General features: G+C 46.5%; 1 long non-coding RNA gene across 1 annotated transcript in view; it reads left to right on the top strand.

Moving 5' to 3' along the window:
- The window catches only part of LOC126941239 (uncharacterized), a 35,730-nt gene extending 22,097 nt beyond the window's left edge, over positions 1–13,633 (top strand). Inside the window, exon 3 of the long non-coding RNA XR_007721181.1 lies at positions 13,200–13,633. This is a non-coding gene — a long non-coding RNA (uncharacterized LOC126941239). The remainder of the gene's footprint in view (positions 1–13,199) is intronic.
- The last annotated feature ends 2,676 nt before the right edge of the window (positions 13,634–16,309 follow it).

The following is a 16,309-nucleotide window of genomic DNA, read 5'->3' as shown; positions in this document are numbered from 1 at the left end:
GAGTCCCAGCTACTCAGGAGGCTGAGGCAAGAAGATCTCTCTCTCTTTTTTTTTTTTGAGGCAGAGTCTCAGTGTCACCAGGCTGGAGTGCAGTGGCATAATCTCAGCTCACTGCAACTTCTGCCTCCTGGGTTCAGGTGATTCTCCTGCCTCAGCCTCCCAAGTAGCTGGGACTACAGGTGCCTGCCACCATGCCCGGCTAATTTTTATATTTTTAGTAGAGACGGGGTTTCACCATGTTGGCCAGCCTGGTCTCGATCTCCTGACCTTGTGATCCACCCACCTCAGCCTCCCAAAGCGCTGGGATTACAGGCATGAGCCATCACGCCCATTCAGAAGGATCTCTTGAGCCCAGCAGTTTGAGGTGGCAGTAAGCTATGGTCACACCCCTGCATTCCAGCTTGGGTGGCCGAGTGAGATGCTGTCTCTTAAAAAAGAAATAAATAAGAGTCTCTTCTAGATAGCATATGGTTGGATCAAAATTTTTTTTTTTCCTGTATTCTGCCAATCTCTGACTTTTGATTGAAGAGTTTATTCCATTTATATTTAAAGTAAGTCTTGTTAAGGATGGATTTATTTCTGTCAATTGTGGGGTTTTTTTTTCTATATGCCCTATAACCTTTTTGTTCTTCACATTCTGCATTACTGTCTTCTTTTGTAATTAGTTGATTTTTTATAGTGGAATGTTTAAATTCCCTCCTCATTTCCTTTTGTGTATATCCTATAGCCCTATTCTTTGTGGTTACCATGGGGATCAGTGTGGGTTTAACTGATTTAACACCCTAACGTTACCACTGTAACTTGAGAGTACACCTCCTTAGCTTTAATAACGTATTAAAAGAAGAAACTTCCTTTATAGCTGTGTCCTCATCTCTTTCAGTTGTTGATGTCACAAAAAGACACGTTCAGAAATTGTGTATAATATGTACAGCATAAATAATCATTTTCTAATGCATTAGTCTCTTAAATTATGTAGAAAACAAAAAGTGTAGTTACAAACCAAAGCTTCTATAAATGCCTATGTGTTAACTTTTACTGTGATCTTGATTCTTCTGTTGGCTTTGAGTTACTGTCTGTTTTTCCTTTCAACCTGCTGTACTCCCGTTAACATTTCTTGCAGACGAAGTCTAGAGGTAATGAGCCTCTCTCAGCTTTTGTTTATCTGGGAGTGTTTTAATTTCTCCTCATTTTTGAAGGACAGTTTACCTAGATACAGAATACTTGGTTGAAGGTTTTTTTCTTTTAGCACTTTAAATACATCAGTCACTGCCTTCTAGCCTCCTAAGTACCTAATGAAAAATCTGCAGATCATCTTTTGGGTGATCTCTTGTGTGTGATGAGTCATTTTTCTCTTGCTGATTTCAAATATCTCAGTTTTTTTTTTTTTTTTTTTTTTTTGAGATGGTCTCACTCTGTTGCCCAGGCCGGAGTGCAGTGGTAGGAGTATAGCTCACTGCAGCCTCAATCTCCTTGGCTCAAGCAATTCTGTTCCCACCTCCAGCCTCCCAAGTAGCTGGAACTACAGGCACACACCACCACATGCAGATAATTTTTTTTTTTTTTTTTTTTTAGTCAAGACAAGGTCTTACTGTGTTGTCCAGGTTGGTCTCAAACTCCTGAGCTCAAGCAGTCCTCCTGCCTTGGCCTCCAAAAGTGCCTGGATTGTAACTGTGAATCATTGCACCTGACCTGTCTTTGGCTTTTGACAATTTGATTATAATGAGATTAATTATAGATGTACTTGCATTAGTCTTATTTGGAGTTTTTTGAGCTTCTTGGGTGTTCAAATTTGACTTTCATCAAATTTGGGAAATTTTTTGCCATTAGTTCTTCAAATATTCTCCCTGCCCTTTTCTTTCTTCTCCTTCTAGGACTCTCACAATGCATATGCTGGTCCACTTGATTGTGTCTCACCTGTTCGTTTAGTTTCTGTTTACTTTTCTGTATTATTATTATTATTATTATTTTGAGACAGAGTTTCACTCTGTCACCCAGGCTGGAGTGCAGTGGTATAATCTTGGCTCACTGCATCGTCTACCAAGAAATCCTCCCACCTCAGCCTCCCAAGTAGCTGTGACTACAGGTGCATGCTGCACATCCAGCTAATTTTTTGTATTTTGTAGAGATGGAGTTTCACTATGTCATCCCTAGGCTCAAGTGATCCACCTGCCTCAGCCTCCCAAAGTGCTGAGATGACAGGCATGCACACGAGCCACAGTGTCCAGCCTCTTTTTTATTATTTTTTTGAACAGAGATGAGCTTTTGCCATTTTTTCACTGTGTTGTCCTGGCTGGTCTTGAACTCCTGGACTCAAGCAATTTGTGCACCTCAGCCTCCAAAAGTGCTGGAATTACAGGCATGAGCCACCACGCCCAGCCTACTTTTCTTTAATTTTTTTTTCTCTATAGCTATCTTTAAGATCACTGATTCAGGCCAGGTGTAGTGGCTCATGCCTATAATCCCAGCACTTTGGGAGGCCAAGGTGGATGGGTCACTTGAGGTCAGGAGTTCAAGACCAGCCTGGCCAACATGAGGAAACCCTACCTCTACTCATAACACAAAAAATTAGCCAGGTGTGGTGGCACATACCTGTAATCCCAGCTACTCAAGAGGCTGAGGCACAAGAATCACTTGAACCCAGAAGGTGGAGGTTGCAGTGAGCCGAGATTGCACCACTTCACTCCAGCCTGAGTAACCGAGTGAAACGGTCTCAAAAAAAAAAAAAAAAAAAAAAGATTCTTCTGCCTGCTCAAATTTGCCTTTGAATCCATCTAGTTAATTTTTCATTTCACTTATTGTACTTTTCAGCTCCAGAATTTCTTTTTGGTTTCTCTTTAGGTTTTCTATCTTGTTATTGATATTTCCATTTTCTTCATACATTGTTTCTCAGCTTTCTCCATATCTTATGTTAGTTCTTTAAGCATCTTTGAAACTGTTGTTTTAAAGTCTTTGTCTAGTGGATGTGCCATTGGGTTCTTCTCAGAGACCGTGTCTTAGTCTGTTTGAGATGTTGTAACAAAATACTATAAATTAAGTGGCTTATAAACAACAGAAATTTGTTTTTCAGTTCTAGAGATGGGAAGTCCAAGATCAAAGCACTGGAAGATTCACTGTCTGGTGAGAGCTTTGCCTCCTGGTTCATAAACAGCCATCTTCTACCTTCTATTGTTCTCGCTGGATAAAAGGAATGAGGGGGCTCCCTGGGGTCCCTTTTAAGGGCACTAATCCCATTCGTGGGGGCTCCATCCTCATGACCTAGTCACCCCCCAAGATTTCACCTCCAAATTCCACCACACTGGGCGTTAGATTTCAAGATATAAATTTTGGGGTACACAAACATTCAGTCTATAGCAATTTCTGCTGGCTCATTTTTTCATTTGGATGGGCCACATTTTCTTATTTCTTTGTATGCTTTGTGATTTTTTTGTTGAAAACTGGACCTTAAATTGTCTTGTCTTGTCTTGTCTTTTTTTTTTGTTGGCGATAGGGTTAGGTTCTGGTTAATTAGTTTTTCCTGAGAACAGACCTTGTTAAGAACAGAATGCTCTGGTGTGTTTCAAAATGGTTTCTTTTCCCTTCTCTCTGCTAGAAGCATGAGAGGGTTTTTCTCCAATATTTACTGTAGGAAGCTGATCAAGCTTGTGGGGGTAAAACTTATAAAAGTGTGGGGACCTCCCTATGACTGGGCCCCTCTGTACTTTTAATCCTCAGACCTCTTTAACTGCAGGCCTTCCTGTTCCAGTCCCGGTTCCTGTGGGGGCTTCTGCTCCGGTGAGTTGTGGTTCTTTGCATCCACCCATCTGTCTCTCCAATTCTTTGGGCAGCAGTTTGCCCTGTGACCTCACTTGTTCGATGGATCTAAGAGGAGTTGTTGCTTTTTCCATTTATTCAGCTTTCCCGTTGTTAGGATGGAGTGATGATTTCCAGGCTTCTTACATGCAAGGCCAGAAACCAGAAGTTCCCTTTGGTTTTCCTCTCTAATATTTTGTTGATTTTAGTGTCAATGATAAAACTAAAGAAAAAAAAAAAGCTAGAAAATCTGCATATTCCTTTAACTAACTGGTTTGTTTCTGCATTCCAACCTTTTTTTCCCCAAATTCATTTAATGAACTTGTATCAAAACTACTGCTAATAAAAGAGTATTGACAGCTGAGAACTCTGATAGAATGAAGCTTTCCAAAACTGAAGACAACTTAAGTGTTTCTTAAGAACAGCATGACCTGGCCAGGCTCAGTGACTCACGCCGGTAATTCCAGCACATTGGGAGGCTGAGACAGGAGGATTGTTTGAGCCCAGGAGTTTGAGACCAGTCTGGGCAACATGGCAAGACTCATCTTTAAAAAAAAAGGAAAAAAAAATAAGAAAGCAAACCATTAACTACTCAGTTTCATAAATGGATACATTTTTTTCTCAGTCTTAAAACCAAATGCATGTGCAATGTCTGATCTGTTCTATCTTAGCTGGTCCCAAGGATGGCTCAATTCTCACTCCTTTCCAGACAGTTCAGCAAATACATTCTAAAACCAAAAATGCTTTGTATTTGAAAAGTTATAAAACCCTCTAGACTTTCTTGACTTGAAACACTGATATGATGAAGAAGGAAAAAAGTAATAGTCCAGGGAATATCTTCTTGGTAGATCTGATACAAACCTGGAATTTGCATCTGTGGTCTGATATTGAGCCATTCTGTTTAAATCTTATTTCAACATTTCCAAGGACAATTTAGCCCTTCAGAAACTCTGCAAGACAACCAGAGAATTGCCTGCTGGGAAATGCCTGGCCTAAGGTATCAGTGTAAGCTGTGCAAAGCTCTTAAGACCATGTGTACTGGGTGAAAGAGTGCCTCCCCCCAAAATTCACGTCCTTCCCAGTACCTTAGAGTGGAAACTTACTTAGAAATAGGGTCACTGTGGATGTAGTTAAGATGAGGTCACACTGGAATAAGGTGGGTGCTTCATCCAATATGACTGGTATCCTTGTGAAAAGAGGAGGAGAGAAAAGGAGGCACAGGTGCACGCCACCACACCCAGCTAATTCTATTTATTTTTTATAGAGATGAGGTTTCACTATGTTTCCCAGGCTGGTGGAACTCCTGGGCTTAAGCAGTTCACCTGCCTCTGCCTCCCAAAGTTCCAGGATTACAGGTGTGACCCACGGTGCCTGGCCTTAATTTTCTTAACATATGAATAATTTTAGTATAGAGAATATTTTACAAATATACACCCATCAACTAGATTCATGAATTATTACTTTCCCATATTTGCTGTATCTGTTTTTATAAACTACTGTGAAAATAAATTCCATACATCACATATATACTCCTAAATACTTCAGTGTGCGGCTCTAAAAAAATACAAAAAATTCTACATAACCACAATACTATTATAAGATCTAACAAGATCAAAAGTTCCTTAATACCATCTAACACCCAATCTATGTTAAAATTTCTTCAGTTGTTCCCAAAATATCTTTTATAACTGGTTTGTTAAAACTGGGATCCAAATAAGGACCACACATCGCATTTGGGTGTTCCGTCTCTTAGGCATCTTTTAGTCTTCCCGTCACCTTCATGAAATATCATTGACTTATTGAAGAGACTTATTGTTGTGAACTGAATTGTATCTTCCCAAAATTCATGTCTTGAAGCCCTAACCTCTCATTGTGACTGGATTTGGAGATAGGGCCTTTAGGGAGGTATATGGTTAATACTGAGTATCAACTTGATTGGATTGAAGGATACAAAATATTAATCCTGGGTGTGTCTGTGAGGGTGTTGCCAAAAGAGATTGGCATTTGAGTCAGTGGGCTGGGGAAGGCAGATCCACCCTTAATCTGGTGAGCACCATCTAATCAGCTTCCAGCAGGCAGAAAAACGTGAAAATGAGACACTGGCCTAGCCTCCCAGCCTACATCGTTCTCCTGTGCTGGATGCTTCCTCCCCTCGAACATTGGACTCCAAGTTCTTCAGTTTGGGGACTCGGACTGGCTCTCCTTGCTCCTCAGCTTGCAGACAGCTATTGTGGGACCTTGTGATCGTGATCGTGTGAGTTAATACTTAACAAACTCCCCTATATATATATAGAAATGTGTACATAGCGGCAACATCCCCTGCCCGACCCTGAGGCAGCAGTGATGGCTCCCCTGAAGCAGTCGCCAGGCAGGATCATGTTGATTCTCCTTGGGAGCCACCCCCAACACCCCTGTTCGCTTCTAGACCTGTAAAGTCCCGGTGGGCCCCTGGAGCTGAGGCTGAGTGTGGCCCATGAGGAGGTGCACTACAGGCTCGAAAAGAACCGTTTGAGTTCTCTAATTTGTATCAACAAAAATCTGGAGAACAGACGTGGGAATGGATATTAAGGGCATGGGATAATGGTCGAAGGAACATAGAGCTAGATCCGGCTGAATTTATTGATTTGGGCCTACTAAGTAGGGACTCTGCTTTTAATGTTGCAGCTCAAGGAGTTAAAAATGTTCTAATAGTTTATTTACTTGCTTGGCTGAAATATGGATGAAAAGATGGCGCACTGTGAACGAGCTGGAAGTGCCTGATCTCCCTTGGGTTAATGTAGAGGAAGGATCCAAAGGCTGAGGGAGAGTGGGATGCTGGAGTGGATTAGTCGCTTTAGACCTCTCCCTTAGGTTAATGTAGAGGAAGGGATCAAAGGCTGAGGGAGAGTGGAGTGGTGGAGTGGATTAGTCACTTTAGACCTACTCGTTCCAGCTGGGAGGATCCAGAACATACAATACCCTTGACCAATGCCTTGCAAAATAGATTTGTGAAGGCAGCACCTGCATCTTTGAAGAGCCCTGTAATTGCTCTTCTCTGTATATCAGGTCTAGCGGTGGGAACTGTGGTTACTCAACTACAAAATTTAAATACAATGAGAATAATTGGATCCTGAGGTGGCAGGGGCCAGGTGGCAGCACCCAGCCATCAGAGGCAAGGTGGGCGTAGCTGCCATAATGGGCAGCAGAGGCAAAGCGGCAGTCAGAATAGTCTCACTTGTGTAGAGCTCTGGCATTGGTTAATCACACTCGTGTAGAGCTCTGGCACTGGTTAATCACACTCGTATAGAGCTCTGGCACTGGTTAATCACACTCGTATAGAGCTCTGGCACTGGTTAATCACACTCGTGTAGAGCTCTGGCACTGGTTAATCACACTCGTATAGAGCTCTGGCACTGGTTAATCACACTCGTATAGAGCTCTGGCACTGGTTAATCACACTCGTATAGAGCTCTGGCACTGGTTAATCACACTCGTGTAGAGCTCTGGCACTGGTTAATCACACTCGTATAGAGCTCTGGCACTGGTTAATCACACTCGTATAGAGCTCTGGCACTGGTTAATCACACTCGTATAGAGCTCTGGCACTGGTTAATCACACTCGTATAGAGCTCTGGCATTGGTTAATCACACTCGTATAGAGCTCTGGCATTGGTTAATCACACTCGTATAGAGCTCTGGCATTGGTTAATCACACTCGTATAGAGCTCTGGCATTGGTTAATCACACTCGTATAGAGCTCTGGCATTGGTTAATCACACTCGTGTAGAGCTCTGGCATTGGTTAATCTCACTCGTGTAGAGCTCTGGCATTGGTTAATCATACTCGTGTAGAGCTCTGGCATTGGTTAATCACACTCGTATAGAGCTCTGGCATTGGTTAATCTCACTCGTATAGAGCTCTGGCATTGGTTAATCACGGTGTTCCTAGAAGTGAAACTGATAGGAAGCCTACGCATTCCTACTTAATTTATACAAACAGAAACCTTCTAGGTCGAATGGACAAAGGACTAATTTGAATTATAAAAACAGAGAATCATGGCCTCTCAATCAATTCTGAGATTTGAGCCAGTTTAAAGACCCAGAACCCTTTGAATGAAGGGGAGGCTGGGTCCCCTTGAGGAAGAACCCCACTACATTACAGACAGTGAATCTTTCCCCCATCCTTCCCTAAGGAGACCTCTGGCTTTCATCAGGGTAACTGTGCATTGGGGAAAGGGAAATGATCAGACATTTCAGGGACTACTGGCATGGCTCCGAGCCGACGGTGGATCCAGGGAACCTAAAATGTCATCGTGGTCCTCCAGTTAAGTAGGGGCTTATGGAGGTCAGGTAATTAATGGAGTTTTAGCTCAGGGCCGACTTATAGTGGGTCCAGTGGGTCCCCAGCCTCATCCTGTGGTCTTTTCCCCAATGCCAGAATGCAGAATTGGCACAGACATACTCAGCGGCTGGCAGAACCCCGACACTGGCTCCCTGACTAGTAGGGTGAGGGCTACTATGGTGGGGAAGGCCAAACGGAAGCCATTAGAGCTGCCTCTACCTAGAAAACTAGTCAATCAAAAACAACATCAAATCCCTGGAGGGACTGCGGAGATTAGTGCCGCCATCAAGGACCTGAAAGATGCAGAGGTGGTGATTCCCACCACATTCCGGTTCAACTCTCCCATGTGGCCTGTGCAGAAGACAGGTGGATCGTGGAGAATGACAGTGGATTATCTTAAGCCTAACCAAGTGGTGACTCCAATTGCAGCTGCCATACCAGATATGGTTTAATTGATTGAACAAATTAACCCATCTCCTGGTATCTGGTATGCAGCCCTTGACTTGGCAAAATGCCTTTGTCTCCATTCCTGTCCATTAGCCCACCAGAAGCAATTTGCTTTCAGCTGGGGGCCAGCAATATACCTTTCCTGTCCTACCTCAGGGATGTATCAACTCTCTGGCTTTGTGTCATAATCTTATTTGGAGAGAACTTGATCGCTTTTCGCTTCTGCAAGATATCACACTGGTCCGTTACTCTGATGACATTATGCTGATTGGATCCAGTGAGCAAGGAGTAGCAAACACACTGGACTTATTGGTGAGGCATTTGCATGCCAGGGGACGGGAAATAAATCCAACTAATATTCAGAGACCTTCTGCCTCAGTCAGATTTCTAGGGGTCTAGTAGTGTGGGACTTGTCAAGTTATTCCTTCAAAGTTGAAGGATAAGTTGCTGCATTTGGCCCCTCCTACAACCAAGAAAGAGGCACAACGCCTAGTGGGCCTATTTAGATTTTGGAGGCAATGCATTCCTCATTTGGGTGTGTTACTCCAGTCCATTTATCGAGTGACCCGAAAGGCTGCCATTTTGAGTTGGGTCCAGAACAGGAGAAGGCTCTGCAACAGGTCCAGGCTGCTGTGCAAGCTGCTCTGACACTTGAGCCACATGACCCAGCAGGTCCAATGGTGCTTGAGGCGTCTGTGGCAGATAGGGGTGCTGTTTGGAGCCTTTGGCAGGCCCCCATAGGTGAATCACAGCAAAGGCCTCTAGGATTTTGGAGCAAGGCTCTGACATCTTATGCAGATAACTACTCCCCTTTGGAGAGACAGCTCTTGACCTGTTACTGGAGTTTGGTGGAAACTGAACATTTGATTATCGGTCATCAAGTCACCATGGGACCTGAACTGCCTGTCATGAACTGGGTGCTTTCTGACCCATCTAGCCATAAAGTGGGTCATGCAGAGCAGCATCCATCATCAAATGGAAGTGGTATGTACATGACTGGGCTCGAGCAGGTCCTGAAGGCACAAGTAAGTTACATGAGGAAGTGGCTCAAATGCCGATGGTCTGCACTCCTGCCACCTGCCTTCTCTCCTCTCCCCAGCCTGCACCGAGGCCTCATGGGGAGTTCCCTGTGATCAGTTGACAGAGGAAGAGAAGACAAGGCCTGGTTCACAGACGGTTCTGCACGATATGCAGGCACCATGTGAAAATGGACAGCTGCAGCCCTCCAGCCCCTTTCTAGGACATCCCTGAAGGACAGCGGTGAAGGGAAATCTTCCCAGTGGGCAGAACTTCGAGCCGTGCCCCTGGCTGTGCATGTTGCATGGAAGGGGAAATGGCCAGATGTGTGAGTATGTACTGATTCACGGGCTGTAGCCAATGGTTTGGCTGGATGGTCAGGGACTTGGAAGAAGCGTGATTGGAAAATTGGTGACAAAGAAATCTGGGGAAGAGCTATGCGGATAGACCTCTCTGAGTGGTCAAAAACTGTGAAGATATTTGTATCCCATGTGAGTGCTCACCACTGGGTGACCTCAGCGGAGGAGGAATTTTTTTTTTTTTTTTTTTGAGACGGAGTCTCACTCTGTCACCCAGGCTGGAGCACAGCGGCACGATGTCGGTTCCCTGCAAGCTCCACCTCCTGGGTTCACACCATTCTCCTACCTCAGCCTCCTGAGTAGCAGGGACTACAGACACCCACCACCATGCCCGGCTAACTTTTTTCATTTTTTAGTAGAGACAAGGTTTCACCACATTAGCCAGGATGGTCTCAATCTCTTGACCTTGTGATCCACCCACCTTGGCCTCCCAAAGTGCTGGGATTACAGGCGTGAGCCACCGCACCCAGCCAGCAGAGGAGGATTTTAATAATCAAGTGGGCCAGGCGTGGTGGCTTACGCCTGGCATCCCAGCACTTTGGGAGGCCGAGGCAAGTGGGTCACCTGAGATCAGGAGTTCGAGACCAGCCTGACTAACATGGTGAAAACCTGACTCTAGTAAAAATACAAAAATTAGCCAGGTGTGGTGGTGCATGCCTGTAATCCCAGCTACTTTCGAGGCTGAGGCAGGAGAATTGTTTGAACCTGGGAGGTGGTGATCCCTTAGCAAACTTGGCAGTGATCCAAGGTTGCCATTGCACTCCAGCCTGGGTGGTAAGAGCAATACTTCATCTCAATAATAATCAAGTGGATAGGATGACCCGTTCTGTGGACACCACTCAGCCTCTTTCCCCAACCACACCTGTCATCGCCCAATGGGCCCATGAACAAAGGGGCCATGGTGGCAGGGATGGAGGTTAAACATGGGCTAGCAACGTGGACTTCCACACACCAAGACTGACCTGGCTATGGCCGCTGCTGAGTGCCCCACTTGCCAGCAGCAGAGACCAATACTGAGCCTTCGATATGGCACCATCCTCGGGGGTGACCAGCCAGCTACCTGGTGGCAGGTTGATTATATTGGGTCTCTTCATCATGGAAAGGGCAGGAGCACTAACCACTGGAGAGGGTCCAGGCCCTGAGGGCATCATTAGAACCGCAGATCCAGTTGTGTCTGAAGCTAAATTGCATCCCTGTAGTGTTATTGGTCAGTTTTTCTTGTGTTATCTTAAGTCATTTGGAGATCAACTGTCATTTGCAACCAAGGAGTCAGCTGACTGTATACAAGGCTATACCATGCTGTACCATACATACATGTGTGCACGCATGCGCACACACACAGTTACAGCGCAGCACACTGGAGGAGTGTGACGGTAGCTTCTGGAGTTTGGAGTCAGCCGTGCTTCACCCATGCGTGTTGCATGTATTCGCCCCCAGTCTGAAGACCCCTCTGTGTGCACTTGCTGGTGGTCTCCGGCCGCTGGCGCTGGAGCAGTGTGGGTGGATCCCGGTCTGCGCTCCGGGAGCACAGCCTTGTCCACACGCTCCCGAGGGTGGGCCAAGCACATTCTCTCAGGGCAGAGCAAAGGCGCCATCCCGGGCTTTGCTTCTTCCAGCGCAAGCTGCTGCAAGGTGGGCGAACCATTTTCAGTTATTTATCCTAACTGGGCGCCCATGGCACTGGCACCCCCCTGTCCCCCGGGCACATCTGGGTGAGTGTGGGCTCTCATTCTCTTCTCCAGCCACCCACCATGCAGGCAGCAGGAAGCACCGCCGAGGTGGGAGGCCCAAGGCCAGCACTGACTCGGAAAGAGGACGAAGGACCCAAGTAGAGACAGAGGGAGAATCCCCGGGAGCAGCTGAGGTGCACAGGTCTCTGTCCCGTGCCCAACGTGACACCTCCTCCACCTGGTGCCAAGTCTAAGTCCTTTGTCGTGAGACCTTTCCCTGAACTCCCAAGCCCAAGGCTTAGTGTTTTACTCCCAATTCCCAGCTCCAGATCCGCCTGAACTAAGCCATAACTCGACTTATATCCACTGTTGGTATCACGTGTTTTCCTGAGACTCAGAAGGTAAAGAAGACGGACGGTTCCGGGAACCAGGAGGATGACAGGCAGATGTGGACACTGCAGCCGCCGGGGCCACTTTGTCTCTTCACGATTTCGCACGGGCATGGCCTTGAATGTGGGTTAAACTGACACAGTCTCAGGGATTTCATGTGTCGTCTGCAGAAGCTTCAGCTGTGCCTGACTCAGGGTGTCGGACTGATCACGGCACTGCTCTGTTGACCTTGGCATCTGACATCATTCTTTGTCCTCTTGGCTCCAGCAGGCTTCCAAATGATCATTTTTAACTTCTTTAAAAAAATAAATACAAATAATAAAAAAAAATTAAACAAAAAAATACCCAACCTTGTTGGTTGGTGCTTTGGTTGTGTTCAGCTTGTGTGTTCAAGTTCAGAGCAGTGTCTAGTGAGTGGCGTTCACAACAGATGGCCCCCGTGGCTGCCCTCCCTCAAGCAAAGCCCCGGGTTCCCAGAGCAGGCTGTTGACTCTGCCAAGACACCTGTGCCTTTTGCGGTTTCTCCTCTGTGGCATTTGAGGGCGCAGTCACTGAAAAAGCAACCCCTGGGGGAACGGTTCTTAAACATGTCTGTTCACATTCACTGCCTCTTGGAAAAGAAGAGCTTCTCTGGATCTCCACTGTCTTGACCACATCCGAGTCCTTGCCACGGCCTTGGGATGGCTGTGCAAAGTCACGAGCTTGTCTGACAGCCAGCGATGTTGTTTATCATGATAGAGATTTGAGTGAGTCTGGGCACGGTGGCTCACGCCTGTAATCCCAGCACTTTGGGAGGCCGAGACGGGCGGATCACTTGAGGCCAGGAGTTCGAGACCAGCCTGGCCAACATGGCGAAACCCTATCTCTACTAAAAATACAAAAAATTAGCCAGCTGTGGTAGTGGGTGCCTATAATCCCAGCTACTTGGGAGGCCGAGGCAGGACAATCACCTGAACCCGGGAGGTGGAGGCTGCAGTGAGCCGAGATAACACCAATGCATTCCAGTCTAGGTGACCGAGCGCAACTCTGTCTCAAAAAACAAAAACAAAAACCCCAAAAAACAAAAAACTGATGTCTGGTAGATAGAATGACAAGCGTTCATGTTTATTTATCTTTTCGAAGAGTAGGGGACGAGGTCTGGTAGATCTATTTAGAAGCTGTGTATGAATGCGTCTCCTTAATGGTTTCTCTTCCATTTCGTCAACAGAAGAACTTTTTCTGAGAGCCTGTCATGTCCATGGAAAGCAGCTGAATTAAATCCTGGAGGTGACTGTCCCCCTAGGAGATGACGTGGATGGGGAAATAGTCCATATGCAGCTCAGAGACCCTTGAAGCGGCATCCGAGGAGGCGTGGTCACGGGGCAGGCGACCGACACCGGTGAGTCCAGAAGGCCAGCGTGTGCGCCGCTGCATGTCTCCAGAAACTTCAGGAAACAGACACCATGCCCGAGAGGTGAGAGTGATTCCAAGGGTGCAGAAACAGGAGCAAGGGCTGGGGCTGGAAGGGAGGGTGGAAGCCAGGAGAGCCAGGCCTGCCGGGGGAGCTTAGGCAAACAGCTGATCCCAGTGGAGCTTGGAGGGGAGGCTGGGTGCAGACACAAAGGCTGATGGACAAACTAAAGGAAGCATCAGAGATTGTTGAGCAAGAAAGTGACCAAAAAAAGAAAAACAATCTGGCGATGGTGACTATCCCAAACGAATCTGCTTTTTCCAGGTTACTTTTCAACACGGTAGGCAGAGTCCTTTTTTTTGATAAATAAATATTATATATATTTATGGTACATAACATGTTTTAAAATATGTATTCATTGTTGAATTATGGAATCAAGCTAATAACATATGCACAGCCTCACATACTTACCATTTTTGTGTGGTGAGAACACTTCAACACTACTCTTAGCAATTTTCTTTCTTTTTGGCTTTTTTTGGTTTTGTTTTTTGAGACAGAGTCTCACTCTTGTCACCCAGGTTGGAGTACAGTGGTGCATTCTTGGCTCACTGCAATCTCCGCCTCTTGGGATCAAGCGATTCTCCTGCCTCAGCCTCCCGAGTAGTTGGGATTACAGGCGCCCCTCACCATGCCTGGTTAATTTTTCTCTATTTTTAGTAGAGATGGGGTTTTACCATGTTGGCCAGGCTAGTCTCAAACTCCTGACCTCAGGTGATCCACCTGCCTCAGCCTCCCAAAGTGCTGGGATTACAGGCGTGAGCCACCGCGCCCAACCTACTCTTAGCAATTTTCAATTATACTATCTACTGTTATTAGCTACGGCCACCAGAGCACACTTTCCCCATCCTTGTTTATCACCTGTCTAAAATGTAAGCTCCCGGGAGGGCAGGGGCCTGACGTGCCTAGAACCATGTCTGTCATGTCGTAGGTGCTGAGTCAACATGTGCTGAATAATGGCTCTCTTCACACTTCTCTCAAGACCAAAAAATGTTAAAAATGCCAAATACTGAAAAGGGAGATACTGAAAAGTAAGAGTGAGTTTCTCTCTATTGAAACTCATCTGCCTGAATTTATCTATTTTTAAAAAAGTCCTGACAGTGGGAAGGGTGGTCTGGCTGGGGAGATCCTGGCCACAGCTGCACCAGGAGGAGTCACTTTGCAGTTGAAGGGAAGTGGGAAACCATCCTGGGGTGGGAGTGAAAGTTCCCTGGGGTGCTGGAAGAAACCGCGGTGCTGGCCTCTATTCAGGAACCACTAATTATTTTTTCCCCAAATAAAAGCTCCGTGAAGAATGGCCACTCAGCATGTTGAATTTAGTTTCAAACGCTGGTCATTCAGCACAGAACAAAACAGCCTTCAAAGATGCCTACCTACTGGAAACTCAGTGTATCATCTTAAATTTATTTACTGATTTTTTATTTTTTTTTGTTTTTTTGAGAGGGTCTCACTGTTTTGCCCAGTCTGGAGTGCAGTGGCGCAATCTCAGCTCACTGCAGCTAGGACCTCCTGGGCTCAAGCGATCTGCCCACCTCGGCCTCCTGAGTATCTGGGACTACCAGTGCACCACCACCCCTGACTGATTTTTGTATTTTTTGTAGAGATGGGGTCTTGCTATGTTGCCCAGGCTGGTCTCAAACTCCTGGGCTCAAGCGATCTGCCCACCTCGGCCTCCTGAGTATCTGGGACTACCAGTGCACCACCACGCCTGACTGATTTTTGTATTTTTTGTAGAGATGGGGTCTTGCTATGTTGCCCAGGCTGGTCTCAAACTCCTGGGCTCAAGCGATCTGCCCACCTCGGCCTCCCGCGGTCCCGGGATTACAGGTGTGCTCTACCGCACTTGACCTCCTCTTACATTTAAACTCTGAGGCAGTGTGTGTGTGCACATTTATATTGTGTGACATGTGCCACTGTCACTGACTTCATTTGTTTTTGAGACAGAGTTTCGCTCCATTGCCCAGGCTGGAGTGCAGTGGCACTGTCTTGGCTCACTGTAACGTCCACCTCCCAGGTTCAAACAATTCTCCTGCCTCAGCCTCCCAAGTAGCTGGGATTACAGGTGCCTGCCACCATACCAGGCTAATTTTAGTATCTTTAGTAGAGACTGGGTTTCACCATGTTGGCCAGGCTGGTCTCAAACCCCTGACCTCAGTTGATTCACAGCTTCTCCCTTCCCACCACACATAGGAATGCCGGGTGTGTCCTGTAAAGTAACAATCTTCCCAGTGGTTTTTTTTTTTTTTTTTTTTGAGACGGAGTCCCACTCTGTCGCCCAGGCTGGAGTGCAGTGGCGCCATCTTGGCTCACTGCACTCCCCACCCCCTGGGTTCCCGCCATTCTCCTGCCTCAGCCTCCCGAGTAGCTGGGACTACAGGCTTGAGCCACCTCGCCCGGCTGATTTTTCGTATTTTTAGTAGAGATGTGGTTTCACCGTGTTAGCAAGGATGGTTTCAAACTCCTGGCCTCAAGCAGTCTGCCCACCTCGGCCTCCCAAAGTGCTGGGATTACAGGCGTGAGCCACCCCACCCAGCCCAATCTTCCCAGTATTAAGTGGGAAATGGTCTTGTGCACTTCAAATGCATAGCACAAGTTTTATAAGAAATTAAAGCAATGACAGTCTGACTGAGGATGACACTTTATACATTGAAAAATCCCACATTATGAAGCAAGTGACCACATTCAGGCGTGCAATGCAGGGCCCAGCCCCTAGTGTCTGCTGGCGGCCCTGGGTCTCTCTCCACCTGCCCTCACCCTGTGTCTGCCCAGTGACTGCCCTGCAGGGACCAGGTTTGCAGGCTCCGTCGCCCTCTCATTTCCAGGCAGCTCTAGCCTTCGAGGTCCCCCACGGGAGACCAGAGGGGAGCCAG

Source organism: Macaca thibetana, chromosome 18, assembly GCF_024542745.1.
Source record: "Macaca thibetana thibetana isolate TM-01 chromosome 18, ASM2454274v1, whole genome shotgun sequence".
Lineage (NCBI taxonomy): Eukaryota > Metazoa > Chordata > Mammalia > Primates > Cercopithecidae > Macaca > Macaca thibetana.
Note: the sequence above shows the minus strand (reverse complement) of the source record. Positions and strands in the feature narration are given on the sequence as shown.